Below are 12,689 nucleotides of genomic sequence, written 5' to 3'. Positions count from 1 at the left end.
CATGGACACAAATAAAATAAAAGCAGGAAACCTGCAATGGTTACAGTAGAGGAGAAGCAACATCAGCCAATCTCTCCACATTGCCTCAAAGGCTAAGTACAACTGACTGAAAGAAAGTAAACACAAGGTTAAAGCAAAAACAATTTTATTTATTTTTTCTCTCTGTCAGAAGGCAGCCAGAGATGTGCAGTGGCAATATGAGCGTTGACTTGACAACCAAGAGAACCAGTGAAGCATTCAAACTCAACTGAGATTGGCCCAAGAATAGTCTGAAACAAAGAGTGGCTCCTTCAGTAGTGACTTACAAATAAATAGTGACTTTAAAAGAAAAAGTTAGCACAGCATGAAGGAATCATGGTCGACATTTTTGGGTGATGTTTCTGTTTGAGTTTTTATTCGTCAATTATTTTCTGGAAAACTATGCTAAAAGGAGGGAGGAGTATCTGTAAGGATGTTAAAGACCATGTCTAGCAAAAGTCCTGCAATGACCCCAAAGAAAATAATATATTTCAATAAACCTTTAGAACATTTGACATTTGTGGCATTTTTAAAACCATGGCATGCCTTAATTTACATGCCACTTTTTACTCAAAGTGACTTTAAAGTGAGGCTTTGATGATAGTAAAGTCTCCAACTAAAATATGTATGCATATTTCAGGATGTGGTGCATCCCCAGCACCAATAACTTTGGATCTGACATACACTGTTAAAGAAATATAGCTTTCGGAAAAAAAGTTATCTTGTGGCACCCAGCACCGGGGGCAAGTGGTTCCTTTGGAGAGAATACCATGGGGTAAATTGTGCCATTGATATATCTCATAAACTGTAATGCAAGACAAATCCATTAGACAATTACTTATTTAAGGTTCATTTGAAGTAAATAAAGTAAATATTTTACAAAGATTGAAGGTCAATTCTCTTAAACAAGGTCTAGCAGATCTAGGTAGTTTTACCTGCAAAGCTCAGAATGACAAAGTCACCATAAACATCTTGTGGCCATCTGAACTCTCATCAGTGGTGTCTTTAAATACCTACTTCACCAGTGGGAATATGAAGGTGTATTGAACTCTGAGATCCTATGTAGTATGTGCACACATTTTAGAAATCGGTTCATCCTAGCCTGAGAAAAGGCAGAAAGAGTGTTTTATGGTCTCACTGTCTGACCCTACATTTTGCACAGTTGTGATGTCACAACTAAATAAAGAAGCGGCTGGTTTGACCAAGAAATGGGCACGCCTTAAGGGCAAATCCATGCTCAATAGCCCTTAGAACTGCAAAGCAGCCTATCCGCTATAGGATCAATGCAACAAAGCACCAATTGATCCATCTTCTAATTATTACCTTAAGATGTTCTGTGTGCAGCATCATACCACTATCCAATCAAATGTAATTAACACTGGTGGCCCCCTCCAGAAAACTGCATTGTAGAGGGATTACGCAGCTATCTATGTGCTGGTCTGATTAATGGCCGCAGTAATTAATGCTGAAGGGGTCTGTCCGAGTGCCTCAGTGAGGGAGCATACAGCAGCAAGCCAGCTACACAGAGCAGAGCTTACACTCACATGAGCACACTCTAAACACCTGGATCCTCTCATGTATGCTTTTGTTGCAGACAATATGAAGTTATTTGCTTATGGTAGCCTACATGTAGACATTTGCAGATAAATTACGGTCTGTTCCTCATACTGTCTTCATGAATATACAAAACAGTGTATAAATTATTCTTATTTTTACTAATCAACAAGGGATTTGAGTGCTAAGAGTATTGAATTCACACTCATAAAACATGCAGTCACAGAGACAGAATGGAGTAAGGACGCACACTGTGTGAAAGTGTTTCAGAACTGAGATAAAGAGTTGATTTCAAATCAGCAGCCTGTTATTGGACTTCCTTTTGCCAATGATGCTTACAATGTGCAGATCATTGAAACAAAACAAAAGTGTGTTCATTATAATATTATCACTTCGGCCCATGTTACTGTCAACCTTATACAATTCCCTTATACAATTCAGGAACCGAAAATTTGCATCTGAGACATACTATAATGTAAAATTGAAGTATACCAATCCAAATCCAAATAATTCATAAAGCAATCTACTTGAAGAATCCACTTCCAGAGACAACAATTGTCAGCATCTTCAAAACACAATTATCACAGGTGGTTGTAGGCCATAAACCTTATCTTCAAGATGCAAATTTGAAGGCTCCTTCTTTACTTTGCTCAGTGTGCATCTATCAGTCTATTTCAACATCAAATGTTGTTTATCGTTCCATGTTATCTCGTATTTCAAAGGCGATGGTTGATATGGCATGACTCCAGCCTGATAAGAGCACAAACACCTGCTTGCTCTGCAGGCGTGCTGCTTGGAGAGCGGCTCTTATTGGCTTTGGATTGCTACACTGTAATATATGGTTTAATCTCTCAGTTTTTCACCTGCTTTTCCAAATCCTTTCCATGTTGTTTTATACTGTTATGTTGTACATTTTAAAATTACTATAAAAACAGGTTCCCAAAATGTATCTGAATTCATGTGAATATCATGCGTCTTTTCTTCTATTTAGTCTTTTGTGACTCAGTCATACATGGCGGACTTCCAAAAAACCACTACAACCAAATCCTCTTTGACTCTGTAGATGAACATCCACAACATAGACATCCACAATTCATGAGGTTTAAATATGCTCAGTATTCTTTGAAGGCCATTTGAAGGAGAGTTGAAATGACTTATGAATACAAAACTGTTGCATTATTAAATGTCAAAAAATTATGCTATAGATTGTATTGATAGACAATGTAAATGTAAATGCAGTGTTTCTGTAGCCTTTTAGACTTCCATTATTAACTAAGGAATTTGCATATTGGCATTACTTTTTTAGCACACTGCTTTTATATATGTATGGACACAGTGCAAGGCAGCACATGTTGGTGGTTTCGTGGCTAAACATGAGAAGAGCTAGCCTGGCATTTCCAGACCTGCCACTAGGTGCTGTCAAATTAAATTTGCTGCGCCTGTTGGTCTGGACACTCTCCATTGAAGCTTTTTCAAAAAGTCCAGAAATCCGGACTCACGTTTCAATTGGTTCTATCTAATATGGGCGGGCCAGAGCCCTTTGTATGGTTCTCTGGGGCGGACGTAACCGGATGACGACAGTGGCGTGCATGCACCGTCGAAGCCGTGATAGTAAACATCAAAGATGGCTGCGGATATGTTGTTTGAGTTTGAGACTGCTTTGGCCTCGACCCTTTATGATTTGGAAGACGGCACTCAAATCTTTCATTAGCAAGTAAGTGGAATGTTCTGTTTTGCCGACCGACCACGGCAAAAGTTTAATTTAACAGTTTAAAAGCTGTTCGCTAAACGAACGGGGCTTAATACGTCACCTTGTGCATCGCTCTGATTGGTTGTAGTGCAGTGGCATATGAAATGCACGAGTAGGAGCCGCGTAGGATAACGTATTATCATTTTCTGTAGGTTTGTATAGGTGTGTTAAGGATTATTTTAGATTAAAATGCATAATTTGGTCACCTTACTCAGAATGTACTGTCTCAAAATGTGTTAACAAGAAAGGCTTAACCGAGCAGTCATTCGTCATTACATGTCTACCTCATATCTAGAAATGACATGCCACAACACAGAAATATTTTTTAGAGCAAATTTAATTTTGTGCAATTGATGGACATAAGGCACAGCAACCTCATTAAGTCTTGATGCAATCATGTTGCATCAGTGATAGTTTTGTTGCTGGTCTGGCTGGAAATTTGCAGTAATAAGGATGTTTAAGGACATGCAGTGGAGACTATTGATGTCCCAGGCCTTTGAGACTAGGAGATGGATTTTTTTTTCACTTGATTACTAGCTCCTGTTGCCAATCTGCCACGATTATTAAGGCTGTCTGGTCTTTACAGGCACAGAATACAAATGATCTATGATCTTCAGGGATAGTTATCACAGAGCAACAGCTAAGTGCAAGGACAGTTAAGAGTAACATGAACTTTCCACAATGTCACATATTCCTCCATTAAGATAATCATCTATGTGCATGCTGAACATCACAGTAGCACTAACATTTTCCCAAGTACATCCCCACCCACTCCTCCACTTTTCATGCACTCAACAAAGACAGTCACAAAGGCACACATTCAGAAACATAATGTATGTAGAACTATGTTATTTCCAGTGCATGTGTAGGCATAATGATGAGATAGCACAAGGCAGAGAGTGAACATGTTCAGTTTGACACATGTTTTATTATTCCTCCATTATGCAAGTACTGCTAAATGTCATGTAAATGCTTCAATGAATTTCAATTTGCCATAAAGCCACTAAGCCCCAATTTGTACTTTGAGTTGATAAAGTGAAATTGAGGGATGAGAGACGAGGGAGAAGAGACTGCATAGGACAGTTCCTGAGAGAAGCATTATCCAACCATGAATACAGGATGTCACTAGCGGTAAGGGAGAAAAAGTCATTTGTCAGCTGTATCAAGACAAGAGCATAATTTATGTAGAAACAGCAGTACTGTGATTAGCCTTGCAGAACATGTACAAGAAAGGAAGTGTCCAAGTCTGTGTTGATTAAACATTGAAATATTCACCGCAGTTTAGGAAACAAAATAGGCATCTCTCTAAGAGCTGGAACTGATAATCCAATAGGTTATCGTAATGTAATTGACTGGGTATAGTTAGTACTATTTAGAGGCCTCTTAAATTGGACAACTATTTCAGTTATCCTTATAGGTTTGGTGGTTGTCCAAATTTCGTAGTACGAGCCACATCCACTAAGGATTGCGTCGCTATTGCGTCCGCTAAACCGCAAATGAGAGAATAAAATAGCGCCCTATCCAAAGGCGGAAATGCTCGCAGACAGTGCGCCTCTCCCATTTGAATGTATTTAAATTAGGGAAATATTCTAAATCCAGCATTGCTCCCTTCCAATAAAATAAACGTTGTTGCAAATAGCACTGTATTCTGAAAGGCCAGCGCTTATTGTAACAGGACGTTTAAGTGGTGCAGTAACGCGTCTGAATGTTGTGTACTAAAGTCTCACTAATCCTCTATTATACTCTTTGTCTCTCTCTTCAACAGTAAAATTATATCGGATTGATATTGAGTCATATTATGGGGGAAATCTACAGGAAGTGGGTTGTATACTCTCCAAAAATAAAATAATAAAAACAGTTGTGATGGAGCTCAGGTTTATTTAATATGGGCTACTTAAGAACAATGTCACCGTATAAACCTGATCTGTGTGGATGTGAAGCAAATTATAGAACATTCATCTGCTACAAGATTTTCTTCATAGTGCAATTAATAATACCAAAGTGCATCAAGTTAATGACGTGGATTTGCGCCCCCTTCTCCTACATCTCAGCGTGGATACAATACTCAAAAGGTTGCGTCACATAATCCAGCACAGAATTTGGATGATAATGTCCTTGTTGAGGTAGTTTTTTTAAATAATAGTAAGCAAAGCACCGTCCTCGTAGTTTTTTCTTGTAAGAGCAATTAAGTATGTTTTTGTATTTTTCTCCGAGTGTCTCCGCCCGCACCTCCTGGGACCGGGGCAACTGGTGTTCACCCATTAACAGTGAGCATGCCCGCTTACTCACGTAAAGGCAAAATGCAGGAAAATTGCACCCAGCTGTCAAACTTTGTGGGCATTTAAAGCTATTCTTACCTTTGTAGAGTTTTTACACTTATTTTAAATGACTTTAAAATGGTATAAATAAGGTTTTTACACTCTAAAATGCATGGTAGACCCACCAGGAATAAAAAGAAACAATTATTTCAGTCTCATAATATTAGGTGAAAACTACAACCAATCAAATCGTTCGGACCGAACGATTTAATTGGCCGACAGACCTGTCTGTTTGCCGTCTGCTTGTGTACCGCGCATTCGTGCACGCGCGTCCTCAACGAAAGGGTTTGTTTTGATTCCACGGCAGACAGTAGCCTAGCGAGTAGCGACCATTGTAGAAAAGGTTACAGTGTTGTTATTTCTTGTTATTTTTTACAGTGTGTTAAGCTGTGTTTTAGTGTTGGGCCGTGACGTCAGTCGGCCAGAGAGCCAGTTCAGTAAGTTTCCTTTCGCTTCTCCCTCGGTGAGATGTGTGTGAGCAAGTTGCCACAGTAAGCCATCATTCGTGTTTATCTGAGTGTAAATGTGAATCACCCGTGTGTGAGTATGTACATGTAGTCCCGATCGCTGTTATAAGTTATAGTTCATGCATGTTATTAGCGGCTGCGATTCGCGAGTCGCAACAGCTGTTCAAACGTCTCCTCACGAGCGGAGTTTAAGCCTTTGTTCTTTTTCCGCGATCTATATGCGGCTGTGCCTGTGAAAGAAGGAAAATAAAGAGCGGATAAAACCCTACTCCTCCTCTCCTAGTCTCATTATAAGCATAAGTGGTGTTCTGGCCGACATATCTGAAGTGAAACCAGTGATACAAGCAGATCAGCGCGGTACCGGTAGCCTACTACAGCCACCAGTTTCTTCAGCCACAATATAACTCACTTTGTGCACGGAGACAGTATTAAGCAAGTAAGTCTGCTTGTGTAGCCTAAATTAAGTTTCTTCAAAAACAAAACAAAAAAAACAGGGATAGGAATGAGGGGGTGGGGCTGCATTGGAGGAAGGCGGGATATTAAGATTGTGCTGAAATGCTCAAACTCAAATCCATCCGAACTGCTTTAAGCTCCGGAATACTTAGTGCAAATTATTTTGTGCTTAAACGTGGCAGATTGTGGGAGCTATTTCGCCAACATTCATGGAGGTATTAGCATGTGCAATACATTCTTAGTGGATGTAGACATATGCAACAGTTAAATTCAGTATTTGATTCTATGAATTGCATTAACCAAAAGCAAACACTGTTTACTCCAAATCTAACAAGATACTAACAAGGCAAAGTGTAGTGTCACTTTGAGCTAAATGCTTAACATTGTTTGTGTTAAATTGAATAAGCATTGTCTGTTAAATCCCCCTCAATGCAAACAATTGCTTGTCCTTGCCTTTTGGAAAGGAATAAGGAAGCAGCAAGAATCTAAATATGAATGTGCAGTACTCGACCCTGCCCCCTGCTGAACTTATTTCCAAATCAATTTGATGGACTCAAGGGCGTAGGATTATATAGGGACGGTAGGGTCCCGACCCTACCAAAATCCAGCCTCTACTGTAGTCCCTACCAATAATACACCCGCTGTCCGTATTGTTTAACTTTAGGCAATAATTATAGTACACAAAGGGTTAAAAATCAGTCTCTGCTAGAAGTCCCGCCGCCTCTAAACAGCTATCGCGCTTTGATTGGCTGTAGCAGTTATCCCGCAAACCTATATTCAACCTAATTGGCCGTCCCCACTGTCACTCCATCTGCTTGTTTAAAAAAAAAAAGCTACCGGCAACTTGCTAGTCCCAGACAGGAGGAGCAACAGGACGACTCAGTGCATAGCTAATATCTGCATCTGCGAGTGTAAGTTCTGCCTTCGGTCACGTCAGCGAGACGGATTTTAATATCAGTGATGTCATTTGCAGTAACACTTATATTTGTGTGTGTTTTATGCTTGTGCGTGCGCGCGTGTGTGTGTGTGTAGGATGTCGAAGAAACGAAAACTGGACATAAGAGACTTCTTTAGAAGTCAACGTGTAAGTTAATTAAAAGGTTATATATTTTAGAGCCATAACCATAACAATACTGATATTGATTATTAGTCAGCATAGGCTATAATGCCAAAGAGATCCGCATTTTAAGGTATAGGCCTACCATTATTTTCATGTTGTATTTGTGTGGAAAGGGAGCAATGGTTTAAAAAATGTTTTGGGATAAATAAACATTAATTAAATTTAATAACCTTTATTTTCTTTCAAGGTTTCCCTCTCATTTACAGTAACAACAAGCACATTGCAGATGCTCATGTGATTTTATACATATGTATTTTGGGGGGATAAAACATAATTGTGCGAACATTTTGTCTACCCATGTATGTACCCTAATATATCTGTTCATATGTCATGCATCAACATACTTCTGTCAGGTGACAGACAGTGGAGAGACTGGAGGAGATAGAGAAGGAGAGACTGGAGGAGATAGAGGAGGAGAGGATAGAGAAGGAGAGACTGGAGGAGATACTGGAGGAGAGGATAGAGAAGGAGAGACTGGAGGAGAGGATAGAGAAGGAGACAGAGGAGGAGATGCTGTAGAAGATGAAGGAGAGGCTAGAGAAGGAGAGGCTGGAGGAGATGGAAGAGAGGCTGGAAATTCACAGGTGAGGTTCAATAATGATTAATATGTTAGTCATGAGATTCAGTTGCGCCAGAGTAAAGTTGAAAACTCTTCTAAGTTGACTCATTTTCTTTCATTGCTTTAACCTATAACATTACAGAATGCATATTCTCTTTTGATATTCAGATATGCATTATAAACATGTTAATTAAGCCGATTTATTGATTTTTTTTTCAATTATCATTGCGAATACAAAAAAAACCTATCAACTTTAGGAAGCACTTTTATATCCCACGGACCCCACCAATGTCCAAATCAAACCTACTCCCTTGGATGGACTAAGAATGGAATTAAGCAGCACTCATCCTGAGAGGTTTTTGGTGAGTTAGATTAAATCCCATCTCCATCTCTTTTTCTTATACATTTAATATATACTGTATTTACATAACAAGTTCCATTCATCGTCAGGTTAAGAAAATGTTGGATGTATCACTGGTTGCATTTCACTCATTTGCCTGTATTTTATTAGAGCCAGCAAGCCTTTCCATACACACAGTGCCAGTTGGCTTTCTGTCTGCTATACCATGTACAAAATTTTGTGAACTTTTGAGCTGCATTGCTTAAATCAAGCAGGTAAACACAATCATGTGGGCCAAATTGAATGATGAAATGGACCAATGTAATGAGAGATCTTTAGGGAAGAAATTTGGCGTCATTAGATAAAACAGAAATAAAACCAGGTCAGTTTAGGCCCACCAAAGTGAACCCATTCAGGTCAGACATGCCAAGCGTAAAGGAAATCTCAGAGGATCTCAGGAATAGAGTTGTGATGTTGCACATTTGTCTGGGGACAGCTATAAATGTATATACACTCAACAAAAATATAAACGCAACACTTTTGTTTTTGCTCCCATTTTTCATGAGATGGACTTAAAGATCTAAAATTCATTCCAGATACACAATATTACCTTTCTCTCAAACATTGTTCACAAATCTGTCTAAATGTGTGATAGTGAGCACTTCTGCTTTGCTAAAATAATCCATCCCACCTCACAGGTGTGCCACATCAAGATGCTAATCTGACATCATGATTAGTGCACAGGTGTGCCTTAGACTGTCCACAATAAAAGGCCACCCTGAAATGTGCAGTTTTGTCTCACAGCAAAATGCCACACATGCCACAAGCATTGAGGGAGCGTGCAATTGGCATGCTGACAGCAGGAATGCCAACCAGATCTGTTGCTCGTGCATTGAATGTTCATTTCTCCACCATAAGCCGTCTCCAAAGGTGTTTCAGAGAATATGGCAGTACATCCAACCGGCCTCACAAACGCAGACCACGTGTAACCACACCAGCCCAGGACCTCCACATCCAGCAGGTTCACCTCCAAGATCGTCTGAGACCAGCCACTGAGACAGCTGCTGAAACAATTGGTTTGCATAACCAAACAATTTCTGCACAAACTGTCAGAAACCGTCTCAGGGAAGCTCAACTGCATGCTCGTCGTCCTCATCGGGGTCTTGACCTGACTCCAGCTCGTCGCCGTAACAGACTTGAGTGGGCAAATGCTCACATTCGATGGCGTCTGGCACGTTGGAGAGGTGTTCTCTTCACGGATGAATCTCGGTTTACATTGTTCAGGGCAGATGGCAGACAGCGTGTGTGGCGTCGTGTGGGTGAGCGCTTTGCTGATGTCAATGTTGTGGATCGAGTGGCCCATGGTGGTGGTGGGGTTATGGTATGGGCAGGCATCTGTTATGGACGAAGAACACAGGTGCATTTTATTGATGGCATTTTGAATGCACAGAGATACCGTGATGAGATCCTGAGGCCCACTGTTGTGCCATACATCCATGAACATCACCTCACGTTTCAGCAAGATAATGCACGGCCCCATGTTGCAAGGATCTGTACACAATTCTTGGAAGCTGAAAATGTCCCAGTTCTTGCATGGCCAGCATACTCACCGGACATGTCACCCATTGAGCATGTTTGGGATGTGCTTGACCGGCGTATACGACAGCGTGCACCACTTCCCACTAATATCCAGCAACTTCGCACAGCCATTGAAGAGGAGTGGACCAACATTCCACAGGCCACAATTGACAATCTGATAAACTCTATGCGAAGAAGATGTGTTGCACTGCATGAGGCAAATGGTGGTCACACCAGATACTGACTGGTTCTGAGTCCCCAGACCCCCAATAAAGCAAAAAAATGCACATTTCAGAATGGCCTTTTATTGTGGACAGTCTAAAGCACACCTGTGCACTAATCATGATGTCAGATCAGCATCTTGATGTGGCACACCTGTGAGGTGGGATGGATTATCTCAGCAAAGCAGAAGTGCTCACTATCACACATTATTTGAACAATGTTTGAGAGAAATGGTAATATTGTGTATCTGGAATGAATTTTAGATATTTAAGTCCATCTCATGAAAAATGGGAGCAAAAACAAAAGTGTTGCGTTTATATTTTTGTTGAGTGTAGCTGGCATCATAGATAAGGTGTAGGCTCATTACCCTAGCCCAATAATTATATAGAAATGTAATTTTACTGTTCGTCAGAGGAGTGTTCAAGCCTACACAGCCTGTAAAAAGGCTTTGCTCATGCTCATTGAACCAGCGTTACAGTGTGGAGCCTTTGTATAATTTAATGTCACATTTGCTCTGGAATATGAGTGACATCCAAACTGAAAGGCAAGTTGCCATGCTAGGAATAGTGACAAAAAAGCATATTGAGCACAACAGCTCATTATATGTGACGCTAAGGACAAGCAGAGACATCATGGTAAAAGAGAGAACAAAGTGAGTCAATGTTGGTGTGACTGAGGTATTTTTGGAGTCACTGTGCACATGAAGATCCATCACTGATTCTCACTCTGGAAACGCTGGCAGTGTGGATGGTGGGAGTAAAAACCGTTTCTTTTCTTGACGGTGGAAGCATGTGCTTTTCCCAAAATGAATTTCATCTCATAAACATGCGTAAATCTCGTCATCCCCCATCTCTCTCTTGGCGGGAAAAGCCGCTCAGCGAGACAGCTGAGATAAATCAAGATGTGGGGCCCGATGAAGCCTGTGTGGGCTGGGACAGAGATGAAGCCACCTCAAGTGGCCTCTGGCTTTAATGATGTGCAGTGAGCCAATGGAGGCGTCTAAATCTGTAGCCGGCATGTCAATTTCTGCAGCCTCAATTTCTCACAAACCTCTGAGATACCTCTGTCAAAGTCACCTCTGTGCACCTATGGTTCAAGTGTAATAGTCTCTACAGTAAGTTAAGGAGGTACAGTAACACATTCTACAGATGGGCATGTGTAGAATGTATGACTACATGATGTTACGTTGTCGTTACTACAAAGCTATATTTGTTTAATTAAGAGCTGTCACTACAGGAGTAGCAGAGAACAGGTGAAAGGTCAAATAAACCTCAGGAGGCAGTTCTTCTAATTGCATTTAGGGAACACAGAAGAGTGTGGTAAATCATTAAATAATTGTGAATGAACAAAGCCACCACATAAAAACAACTATTAGTAGAATGCCAATGGCATACATTAAACCTTTAAAGTTAAAACCTCTCTGATAAAATGCTTTCACAGGAAATACAAACGGAAGGTAAACACACTCATTCTAATCAAAACTAACTATGAAAATTATTATGTGAATGACATAGTAATGTGAACAGAATAGCTTCAAATCACAAGTCATTCATCAAGCCACGAGGTCACATCTTTCCAATACAATCTATGTTTTGTGATAGTTTATTGACGCCCTCTGCAATGCTTTGCAACCCTGTGATCAATTGGGTCACACAGGGAAATGTCAATATTCCATTGCTGCTCTCAACTACAAGATGTTTGTTTATAGATTTGAAAGTAATTAAAGGATCCTTAATATCATTGATTTGTCAACACTACAGCACATTCAGAACATAACACATCGGATTGTTGTGGGAAGAATATGGACCATGCGTTTGTGCTTCGGGACTAATGACATTAGCAACTTGTACATGTTCCACAATGAAAGACTTACACTCAAATATCCAACAATCCATCCATCCATAATTTATAATTGTTTTATAAATGCTTAATTTTTTTTTTCTCCCACTCACACTCATGGGTGGACTGGGTCTATCCAATAATTAACTGGGTGAAAGATGGAGAACCTTGCAAATAGGTTTAGGCAGCCTAGTGGAAGGCTGGCATTATTATACATCTCATTTCACAACTATCGGCTACTTAAAGTCTCTTTTTTTCACCTGTGTCAGACTGTATTTCATAAAATACTACTTATTCACACAAAGCCAATGCAAGAAGTGAAACACTGTCAAGTTGTCTATCATATAGACATAACTTTTCTGTTTGATGTAGCATGGTCAACACTTTCATGGGTGTTACACTTCTGTTGCAGTGCTGTAATCAATGAGCCTGTTTCTGAAAAGCGGTGAGAAGGTTGGGAAGAAAACAAGT

Source organism: Ammodytes marinus (genome assembly GCF_949987685.1).
Source record: "Ammodytes marinus genome assembly, chromosome: 5".
Lineage (NCBI taxonomy): Eukaryota > Metazoa > Chordata > Actinopteri > Uranoscopiformes > Ammodytidae > Ammodytes > Ammodytes marinus.
The sequence above is the reverse complement of the archived record's forward strand: the minus strand, read 5'-3'. Positions refer to the sequence as shown.